The 12,392-nt window shown below is 40.8% G+C and overlaps 1 protein-coding gene across 4 annotated transcripts in view; it reads left to right on the top strand.

Annotated features, from left to right (window-relative positions):
* Positions 1-12,392, top strand: part of enox2 (ecto-NOX disulfide-thiol exchanger 2) — a 286,837-nt gene that overhangs the window by 11,695 nt on the left and 262,750 nt on the right. The gene's annotated exons all lie outside the window — the stretch shown is intronic.

Raw genomic sequence — 12,392 nt, 5'->3', positions numbered from 1 at the left:
TTCATACTGGCCCCCCGTGGGAAACGAACCCACAACCCTGGCGTTGCAAGCGCCATGCTCTAGGCTTATTTGCATATTGAAGACTTTCAAAATACAACACTGCCTCTTTAAGTCTCTCCTGGAGGATGGCCACCCTTCATGGGCTATAAAATATTGCAAAGTTACAATTACAACCAAGTATGTTTTATGTCTTTTTATAAAATAAGGGATGAAATGGCTAAAGTAGGCTACTTCAAAGCAAGGTAACTAACTAATGCTGCGTTTAGATGGTACGACTTAGATGGTAGTCTGCAAACTGGATGTCATTGTTTTCAATGAGAGCACGACGGTAAATGCCGTTGAGGCTGGCGGTGAATGCGTTCAGCAGCCACGGTAGACGTGACTTGCCGCCAGAGTTCCAATATTTCAACTTTTGCCTTCTGCCGTAGCGTTATTTTCTACCGGATGTTGATTTGCACTGTTTGTTTACTGAAATGACCATAGTAACACATACTGTCTTGCTGGCTTGCTTTTGCGTCATCGTCTTTCTTGCTTTCTTGACCCACTATGCAGACTGGTATGACGGTTTTTGCGTCACTCGTCTAATTGCAGCATAAGACATGTTTATCCATAAACTTGTAAGTCTAAAATGTTCAGGTTTCAGGGGAGATATTTCTCAGTTAGGCTATTCTAATAATATATATATATACTTATATATACTTATATATATATATATATATATATATATATATATATATATATATATATATATATATATATATATATATATATATATAAGTTCTCAGTTTGACATGACCAATGTTGAATAGACGGGAATCCAAGCTTTCTAAGGGTGTCAGATGTATTTCTCAGCTCCCAATATGGGTGCCAGCGTGACTGTTTTACAACCGGAGTAGGCAAAGCATTGGTTTATTAACGTACTCCTTCATCAACTGCGTGTCGCCATTTGCGATTATTCCAGTGGAAAGTCTTTAGGACATGGGACATGACAATTACATTAATATATGATAGTGCTGACCCCATTTTGTCGGCTGGTCGATTGTTTGGTCGATAGGCTGTTGGTCGACAAATATTTTTGGTTAGTTGAGCAGTTGCGAAAAATACTTTTTTTTACGGAAAGTCTTGATTGACGCCTGTCTCGGTGGACTAATCCATTGCGGAGGCACACCATTATCACCAGTAGTACATTTTACCATTCATTCCCACAATTTCTAATCTACAATGTTAGTTTGGTTACCGTAATTTCTGTTAATACATTTAATATATTATTATTAGTCTTTTACATTTCCCATTGTCGGAGTGGACACGTTGTTTGCAGAGCGCACAACCTAGGCTACACTTGTGAGAAACAAGTTACATTTTTTTCATTCCTTTTACGAGCTGTCAATTTATTCATTGTTTTGTTTGGAGTGCTCCTGTTGATGTTGAGTAAGGACGTGCACCTGCTTATGCATAGAAGTAGGCCTAAGTGACCTGGCCTGCGTGCAAATGTAGGCTTATAAATGTGCCCATTTGGGGACTGATAGTATTTCTGATTGTCTTAACTCACTACTGCTAATGAGCTGTGGAGCTTCTCAAAGTAATTATTTCTTCACCTCAAACAGCAAGTAAATCAAGTCTGTTTTTACATCCATTGAGTGATAATAGTTCCTCGATTTAGCCTGGTTGAAAAATCTTGATTAACCACTTGATGTGAAAGGGGAAAAAATGTCATGCTCTGATTCGGTGGAAACTCATAAAATAGGCCTACCTGATTACTTCTTATCCCTTGTGCAAATACAGCTGTCTGTCTGGAGAAAACACATATATGGAAAAATACCTGTTTTAACATTTTGACCAGTCGATTGGTCAACCAAGATTTTTTTTTGTCGGGGACAGCCCTAATATATGATAATAGTTATCTACAGAGATAACTAGCCAGGCGACACTGTGTTGAGTTGGATATCTAGTTAGTCATTATTTTATAAGCTAGGCCTACCTTCTGTAATATCTTCCTCTCTCCGCTGCCCCACTCGCACTAGCACACATGCAGCTGATGCACACATTACTTTTCCAGGATTTTCATGACGTACGAAGCCTGTTTGCTGACCAAATATGTGCTATAACTGTGCAAATAACTCACTAATTAGCAAAGAATATCAACAATTGTTCACACGTGGTTACATACGGATCTACTCTAAATAGCGCATCTCGCAACCGGGGATGACCGCTCTGCCTGTCAATGCAACCGGGGATGACCGCTCTGCCTGTCAATGCAACCGGGGATGACCGCTCTGCCTGTCAATGCAATAGCCTACAAAATCCTACTCTGTTACGCTCTGCAGAAATTGGGAGAACAGCAATACGTCGCATCCAGAGGACGCTGATCAAATTCTGATCAGAGTAATTGTTTAATGTGATTTTGAGATTTTTTTTTATTAATTTGTTTACTTGTCCTTTCGGACAACTCATCTATATTCTTATTTTACACCAATTTTTTTATTGGCCTGGACAAGCATATGTCAAGCCCTGATTTCTTCCAAAAGTGATATGTGCTGTGTTTGAAACTTGGTCTTGGTGCACTGCTTGGTGCATTGCTGTAGAATGAATCGACTCTGAAAACTTGCAGCACAGATAATGTCTTAAAGCGTACAGTATGTTAAAACTTTGAGGCTCTCAGTCCATTGTGTAAAACATAAATTAAAATTAAATTAAAAAAAAGTACACATCCAGCATAGAAAAGTAAACCAGTTTTAATATCCAGTGCCTCTATGAAAAATGGCACTAGGGGCCATTAAATTGACTTTTCTTCTTCCATTTATTTTGATATTAAACTCTCAATGAAGTGCACTCTCATGTTGGTCTCTGAGAGCTCAATGCCGACTCCAGTAGGCTATATTATTGAACAGAACAGCAATTTATGCCACTGTAATATGGTTAATTGGGTAATTGTTATAGTAATAATTGAGTAAATTTATCGTGATATGAATTTTTGTCCATTTCGCCCAGCTCCAGTGTAAAATGTCATGGTAAAGGGGTTGAGGGGATTCAGTCTGTATTAAGATGCATACAGTGTCAGAGGCTAATGTCCATACTTCCCCACCCCACCCCACCCAACCATCCATCTGCCTGAGAATCAGGGTTTCCGTCAGGAAAATGTGCCGCCGGACATTTGACCGGTAGCATTTTAATTTAAAGGACATTTGATTAATTTACTGGACTTGTATGCATTGGGTGCGTAACCTGATTAGGGCGTCCACCCACGGTGCTCAGAATGACAGAAATCACATTTAGATTATGGTAATTCATATTCACAGAACATGCAACTTGCGGATGCAACAACACGTGTCCTTCTTACCGAATTCCAATGCACACTTTCAAGATGTTAGAATAACTGACACATTTACTTTTCCTCAGCCAACAAGATGAGTAACGAGCAGCAACATCACTAGCCTATGTCAATCTAGTATCCCCCATAGTAGAAACGTTTACCTTTTCTATTGGTCAGCTTGTCGTTCTGTGCGAGAAAGAAATAGCCTTTTCCAAACAGACTGGGACAGTTGTGGGACGATAGATCCCAAATTCATACAAAAAACAACATTAAAAAGCAATGAGGCTGGTGCAACTGATCAGAACATTTAGCTTAAAATGTGATATACTAATATTTCTTCGCATTATACGCTCAGCAAATAAATGCGCACAAGGCCATAGGCTACACGCGAATGTTCGTTCCATAATGCAATTAGCGAGAACCCTGTTGTCAAAAGCGTACCGCACATGCGTGGTTTCATGTGACTGAGATGAAAATATCCGTTAGAAATTTTAAAAGAAGGGAGATCTAATGATGCTACAACTAGCATGGGTTGCTAATATGACTAGGATTGAAAGAAAGGTGATTTGGAAACCAATAGAACATGAGAGAAATAGGCTACTGATTTCAATTGCATATGAAAGTCTCTTTATAAAATAATTGCCTCCACGTTTCTATGGTCAGATTTTACTTTGAAGCAAGGCAAGACATGCCTCATAATATGAATTAAAACATTCAGGTTTCAAACAATTTAAGTATGTTTTCAAAATGCATACTGCCTCCAGCTAATTGCTGAAGCCTGCCGTTGCCTATATGCACTTGAATGGCGAATTGAATACCAGTTGAGAAATTAAAATAGTAGCTCTTTTTAATCGTGGCCATCAAAACATTTTTTACACGCGATTGCATTTAGAATTTGTTACGCACTGATTGGGCTTTTAAAAGACCTTTCACTGCAGCAGCAACAAATGAGCTGTTTGAGAAGCTGTAGCAGCAGCTCTCGCACTGTGACAGATTTTCCGCTCATAGGCTCTGTATCTGTAGGCTGTACGCATGTAATAAACATAACTAACGAAAATACACGCACCAATTTAATTCCACTTAATTATGCAAATTAACCTATAGACCGATAAGCATAGCCGGTCAAATGTATTTCCATCGACTGGTGTTTCCATGAAGGATTAAGCAAAAAAGCAATATTTTGTAATGCAATAATTTTTTTCCCCCAGACAATTGGCCAGTGACAGTTTTATTTATCGTCTTTTCATTTTTTTTATTGGCCAAAATCCGGCTATTACCGGCTAACGGAAACCCTGCTGAGAATAAATATAATCTTTCCTTTTGACGTTCAGCTGATAAAGAAATCAATGGAGCGCAGTATTGGTTAGTGCTTTGCATGGTAGGTTTGTGTGGGCATAATACTAAACAGTTCCTTACTGTCAAAAAAGAGCGTAGCCTACACCACACTGATTGTGTGAAGAAAATGAAAGTCATTTCTTTCTTTGAATAAACATTTTGACAGCCTCATTTGCATTAGGATAAGATATAAACATCTCTGCTTAAACTATTGCTACACCACATGCTCAAAAAGCAATTTATGGGTGTTGTAGCGTAAACCTTCCATAGTGGCTAGTAGATTAATTAGCTATTAGGGTAACAGTGCCATCTTAAATTGATGGCACAGCACAACTAGAAGCAGCAGCAGAAGAAGCAAGCAACCCATCCGTAATATGGCACATTCTGAATGTCAGTCACTGTGGGAACTTAAAGGACTTGAAAGCAGGGGGCTTTTAGACGACACTTGGGTAAATGCCTGGAAGACGAGCCTTTGATGGGGACACCAAAGTGGAAAGCTCGCATCCAGATGGAAATGCATTGGATCATTACCCATGCAGCTCCGCAAAGACATTGATCTGCAGCAGTGCTCATGATAAGGTGAATTTCTCCTGAAATCGCCCGTCTTTTGAGGGATTAGTGGCTTGTTACTGGTAATGTCAGTGAAATATGGAGTCTCACTCCGGTCTGTAGATCTCAGTCCAATAATGAGGTAAAGTTTGTCCTCATTGGTCTAATCCTGAACACCTGACACGGAGTTCTGCTTCCAGAGGCACCTCTGTGATGGAGAGGTTAATCCTAACATTGATTCAATCTCGGGTTGGCCCTCGTCTGTGCTACTCTAAGGCCCTGTTGGCAAAAACACTAAATGTTAGTCACCATAATCGCCAGGCACACAGGAATGACGAGATGTGGTAAAGTACCGTGTGTTGCTCTCTAATCTAGAGAGGACAAGACGACATTGGCTAATCATAAGAATTTAAGAGAAACGGTCCTGTGTTTCAATGTTTTACGGTGTCGAGGCTGAAGCAGCTGAACTGCTGCAGAGCTGAGGTGACTCTGGGACAGACTCCAGTCTGTCTGTCAATAGAACCAGCCAGTGTCTACAGTTCTGTTCCCATGAGGCTGCATGAATTGGAAGAGCGCTGGGCAGCACTACCTTGGTGATGATCGACTGGGACAGAAAGCACCAAATGCAGGACGATGCTCCATGACTGTCAGAGAGGAGCAATGGTTCCCCTGCTACTCATTCTGAATTAGACGTCCATGTAGAGCAAAGATAAACTCAAATTAAATCACAAAACCCTTTTCTCGTTATGCATGAGTTCCAGCTAAGAGAGAAATTATATTGTGTTACAGTTTATGTTGCCAGCCAAAAATTGAACAGAGCTTTAAAACACAAAGTTTGAACCCCAGCTGATAAAATTCTCTACAGGTGACTGCTGCCAGGGTTTGTAAATAAGTAGGATTAAATGCAAGGCATCTGGGGCTCTTTTTGTGTTTATAAGAAGATCTGTCTCTATTTATACTGTAGTCTGCCCTGGTCTCTTGTGTATAATACATCCACTTTAGCAGTGTGTGGGCCCGACCTGGTTTCCTCTGCAGATTTCTTTGTGAGCTGAAAAGTGGTCAGTTACTGCAGCAGCTGGATGTAATGGGAGCCTCTGGATCCATCATGTCAGCAGGTTCTGCTTCATGAATCTGTGATTGATCAAGGGTGCAGGTGGCTCCATGACTGCACACTGCAACAATAATACATGACAGCATGTCACCGGATATCCTGTTTTGTTGATGCATAGGGGTCATTTAATGACAGCTCTGGTTTTGGTGTCCTCACTGTCCAAATGGAGTAAGGTTACTCTTCTAGTCAGAAGAGCTGCAAGTGGATAGCCTTGCATTTGAAATTGGGATGTCAGCTAAATGTACCATACAAAATGAGCCTGCCACTAGCCTACGTTATGCAATGAGTTGCGACTGTCAGCAGCAGAGGATTAGCCATGCTCAATGCTGCTTTGTGCTGTAGCACTAACTACTCCAGTGTGACTGGGTCTCCTCAAGGACAGAAATCAATGGCTGTTATGTGTGATTGAGAGGCTGGTACAGAGCGCTCTCACACTTCTCAGTTGACTCATTAGGATTGTCTGTTAGCGGTTGTCATTATTTACCTAGGATGTGGATGTCTGCAATGTAAACCTACCCTTATTGGAATATGAGTTACAGGCCAAGTAAGATTTAGTTCTAATGAACCCGTTTGAATACTTTATGATAGGCTAACACTCCTAATTGGAGTGTTAGCCCTTCAAAGACTCAATCATGGACTACTCTTACTGACAGTTGTGGCTGCTTCACGTAATGTATTGTTGTCTCTACCTTCTTGCCCTTTGTGCTGTTGTCTGTGGCCAATAATGTTTTTACCATGTTTTGTGCTGATGCCATGTTGTGTTGCTACCATGCTGTGTTGTCATGTGTTGCTGCCATGCTATGTTGTCTTAGATCTCTCTTTAAATAGTGTCATGATGTGTGTTTTGTCCTATAATTAGTTATTTTGTATTTTTTTTTATCCCAGCCCTGTCCCCGCTGGAGGCCTTTTGGTAGGCTGTCATTGTAAATAATAACTTATTCTTAACTGGCTTGCATTAATGCAAAGTGGATACCGGTACAGCCTAGTGTAGGCTACTTTGCGTCTAGGTGGAGGAGACTGGAATCATAGGCTGTGAAAGTAGATTCTTCTAAGTTTTTACCGAAATGTCACAGAAACCCTGTTTGAGGCAATATTAGGGAAAGGTTTACTCCAGTGTTATTTCAATCTGAGCAGCTCCCGCAATGATTTAGTTAGACCTGCCCTGACTCTAAAGGAAGCAGTTCTCTTCGGCCCAAGGCCAATATGCAATACTTTGGCCTAGCTAGTATAATAATAATAATAATAATAATATGCCATTTAGCAGACGCTTTTATCCAAAGCGACTTACAGTCATGCGTGCATACATTTTTTTTTGTGTATGGGTGGTCCCGGGGATCGAACCCACTACCTTGGCGTTACAAGCGCCGTGCTCTACCAGCTGAGATACAGAGGACCAGTAGTAGATGCCATCACAATGTTGAAAGCATTTTCCTACATTTTGGCCAAAATTGTTTTTGTCCTACTCTTTGAGGAAGGTTGGCATTTCTCATTAAATGTTTTGTTGACCTTCGAGGACATTTGCAAAATGAAAAAAAGAACAGATAAGAGAGAATAAGCCAATGTAACTAATCAATATACTTTTTTTCAGTCTTTCCTTGTCTGTCATAGAAGCTAAACTAGCTCTGCACTCTGCAAAACATCACTGACACAAACTGTATCATAAGATTTAACTGTGGATACAATGGCATGATGACTGAATTTCCTGCAGCAAGCTAGACCCATTTGTTTCATCAACGGGGAGTCAGGGACACTGGAATCAATATGCTAACAATAATAGTTTAAAATTGTCTGATAAGCTGAGTCCTGTCTTCATAGCAGTTCTAATAATTGGCTTTAACAGTCACTGGACTGCAATAATGTGCTGCAGACCCTCTCCCATGGAGGGATGGTGAGAACTGTCAAACGAGACATGAGCTCCTCCGTTTAATTGGCCTCCCACTGGTTATTAGTGAGGGCTTCTGATCTGACTGGGCTATGGAGCGTTACCCAGACTAATGATCTGGAAGGTGCTGCTCCGTACCTGGAATGAGAGACGAAAGAGGTAGGTGGATCTCTTAAAGTTTGCACACCAAGTTGACCAAGAGGATATGCTGCTGACAGCTGTTGGCCTGCAATGTAGAATTTAGAGCCAGATTGCTCAATCAGTTTTGTTTGCTTTGTCTAGTGTGTGCAGAGTGGAGCTTTTAGTCATGTTGGACGCAGGTGGATGGTAAAGTTTGGAAAGTGAAATGGCAAGATGTCATAAGCTCATGTAATGTCTACTCTAGCCTGCCAGTTTTGTTGGCTTTGATCAATGTATAGTTTATGTTCCTCATGGCCGTACATAACACAGGTTGGCATTTATTGTCATGGATCTTGCCCTGGAGGCAGCTCTGCAGAGTGGCCTATAGCTGGCACAGCCACAGTCATAAAATCTGATTTTATACCTGACCTCCATCACACTGCTAACCCTAATGCCTAACCCTTGCCATAATCACACTGATTACCCTTATACCTAACCCTAGCCACACTGCTAACCCTTATACCTAACCCTAGCCTTAATCACACTGCTAACCCTTATACCTAACCCTAGCCTTAATCACACTGCTAACCCTAATACCTAACCCTAGCCTTAATCACACTGCTAACCCTTATACCTAACCCTAGCCACACTGCTAACCCTTATACGTAACCCTTAATCACACTGCTAACTCTTATACCTAACCCTAGCCTTAACCACACTGCTAAACCTTATACCTAACCCTAGCCTTAATCACACTGCTAAACCTTATACCTAACCCTAGCCTTAATCACACTGCTAACCCTTATACCTAACCCTAGCCTTAATCACACTGCTAACCCTTATACCTAACCCTAGCCTTAATCACACTGCTAACCCTAATACCTAACCCTAGCCTTAATCACACTGCTAACCCTTATACCTAACCCTAGCCACACTGCTAAACTTTTACCTAACCCTAGCCTTAAATGAAGACCAAAAAGCTCATTTTTACAATATAACCAGTTTTGACATCTTGCAGAAATCGCTCAGTTTTGCCTCCAAGGCAAGATTCATGACAAACGTCAACCTGCGTACATAACGTCCATCTAGACATGGCAAGCTAATCACAGTAACCCAATGTCAGGTGGTTAAGGCCCTCGTATGCGTTCATGTTTGATCACTATGGCGGAGAAAATGTCAGCATGCATATTTCATATTATGTAGATGAAGACATTTAGCAGGCATACTGACTGAATAATTCCCCCCTGGTGTCCGGAGGACTCCTGTTACACGGCTTCTATTCTACTCCCTTAAAGGATCTTGTTAAAAATAAATCTCCTTCAGAAGTTTCACCAGCTCCTCACTACCCTGGACATGAAAGGGACGGTAGCTGAAATGAAATGACAGTACTGGAGACAGTGTTCCTTCTCATCCTCAAAGATCTTCAAGGAGGGAGACATGGATGGATGAAACGGTATTAAACTAGGCCAAACTGTTGGACTGTTAATTGAATAATCTATTAGGCTACACATCAACAAGCCTATGTACTTACTGTGTTTGCAGGTCCCTCATTGTGCAGTTCATTAGGCTATGTTGGGACTTTTTGTTTTGCAATTATTTCTCATCACAACCCAGTATAATTTAACTCTCCTGTACAGCAAAACCAGAAACCATATCTGCCATCCCCTGGTGTCTTTTCCCATTTGGTGTTAAGCTGTGGTAAGTGCTTCTAGCCCCATGCTGTTGGTCCTCACATCAGAGGTGAAGGGGTCTTGATTTCTAGTCTGCCAGAGGTGTGAAGTAAATTAATTTCATACTCCAAGCCTGAAAATTCTGGTCTTGCTAAGCAGCTTCTCTCACTGAGGTTGACAGGCGGACTGCACTCTTCTCCAGAGTATTCCAGCACAGGAAATACTGCAGTGTTCTCCACAGTCAAACTACATCACATATTAGGCCTAGTACATCATACCAGAACAATATTCAGGAATGCTTCATGTGTGGATGCAGAGTGAACAGTCACTATCAGAAAAGGAAAGGAGCCTCTGTGATGATGACCTTGGTGCTGAAAACACCTTAGGCCATAACCCTGTGACTGGGGGACCTCATATACTCATAAACAACATATTTGTCATGTGGTCAGTTAGTCAATGTTGGTGCTGATTTGTATTTTTGCTGGTGGAATTGAACCATCAGTACCGGTGATGCATTTGGAGATCTCTTGACACAAATGACAAGAAGATCATCGCTGTCTCTATCTATTCTGGTATAGCCTGTCCAACATGCATTACTAAGAGGACATCTTCATGATCCTCTGTGTGGTCCTCTGTAGCTCAGCTGGTAGAGCACGGCGCTTGTAACGCCAAAGTAGTGGGTTCGATCCCCGGGACCACCCATACACAAAAAATAATAATGTATGCAAGCATTACTGTAAGTCGCTTTGAATAAAAGCGTCTGCTAAATGGCATATTATTTATTATTATTATTCAACCTAATGGAAGTTGGCATTGCCTTCTTTCATGGTGGAGTGGATTTGTCATCACCTGAAATGCGATTATGGTTGTTGTCTTGGTATTTAAAGTTAATTTTGAGTTCTATGAACGATCAGCCTTAATTCATACTTTTCTTCCTTTGATATGTGATCCACCTGGGTCGTCTGCATGCCACAAGACTGTTAGGCTGCTGTGATCAATCCTAGGCATTAACTTGAGATGCAAACACAAGTCTTCCAGTCTTCAGCAAAGTTAGCTTACCAGTATTTATAATGTCAACAGAAAGGTGAAAGTTATTGGATGAAATCAGTTTGGCTAATCCCCTCTCGTCTATGTGCTGTGAAGTGCAGATGGGAATTGCCGTCCCCCACTGTCAGGACTGCTGGTTTACGTTCCCTGCTCTTTAATTACGAGTTAAAGGGGATTTCATTGGACAAATCTTAGATTCTGCTCAGGTTCAGGTTTGCAGTGCCTATCATCAGTAGATGTTCTTTTGATCAAGAGGTCTGAATCATCCATAAGGGACTCACCTTTTTTAATTATTTTTTTAATGAAAGCTGAATAATTGAAACCTTTCAGATGCAGAACTCCTTGTGACTGAATAGCCAGCACAAACACTTTGCTTGAAATTCCCTAGTGTAAGGTAACATGGTGCTTTCACATGCAATTGTAAATGTTCCTTTCATTCATGTATGACACACTGATGATGGAAAATTGTACTCTTTCTTTGATGAAGGAGTTGGGCTGTTCATCCACCAAGGCATCTGAAATTCATACACCATGCCAGAATCTTCATTTCATTCAGCATGACTCACAAAAGCACAGAAAATAATTGTAAAAATATAGCAGCCAGCTGGCTAGATTAAGGTGCACAAAGAGCAGGCATGTTTTCCTCCCTTGGTGTGAAAGGGAGACCCAGAGATTAACACATCAAACTGTCATCTGCTTCTCATCAGGCACAAACACATCCTCTTTGTCCTACTGCGCTCCTGCACAAATGGACATCCATGCTAAGTCCTATGCATGATGGGAGAAGATTCGACAGTTAAACTCCCCTCAGGCTTGTGGCCCAGCATGCTGATAGGTCTCCTGCACTGAGCAAGACGAGGCCCACATTGCCTTCCTCTTACCAAAGCATTTTGCGTACGGCGGTAATTTTCTGTGATTTTTGCTATACAACGTTCCTGTAGATAGTTTAACATTATTTGGTCAACAGTAATAGCGTATGCATTATTTTGATTCCTGCTGTGAAAGGACATTGCATTCAGAAAGTATTTATACCCCTTGAGTTATTCTACATTTTGTTGTTTAGAGCCTGAATTCAAAATGTATTAAATATATTATTTTTTTCTACACACAATAGAAAAATTGTAAAGTGAAAACATAATTTTTACTATTCTCTACATTGTAGAATAATAGTGAAGACATCAAAACTATGAAATAACACATGGAATCATGTAGTAACCAAAAAAGTGTTAAACAAATCAAAATATATTTTATATTCAAAGTAGCCACCCTTTGCCTTGATAACAGCTTTGCACACTCTTGGCATTCTCTCAACCAGCTTCATGAGGTAGTCACCTGGAATACATTTTAATTAACAGGTGTGGCTTGTTA

Source organism: Coregonus lavaretus (genome assembly GCF_964263955.1).
Source record: "Coregonus lavaretus genome assembly, chromosome: 32".
NCBI classification, from domain to species: Eukaryota; Metazoa; Chordata; class Actinopteri; order Salmoniformes; family Salmonidae; genus Coregonus; species Coregonus lavaretus.
This window is presented reverse-complemented; position numbering and strand designations above follow the sequence as displayed.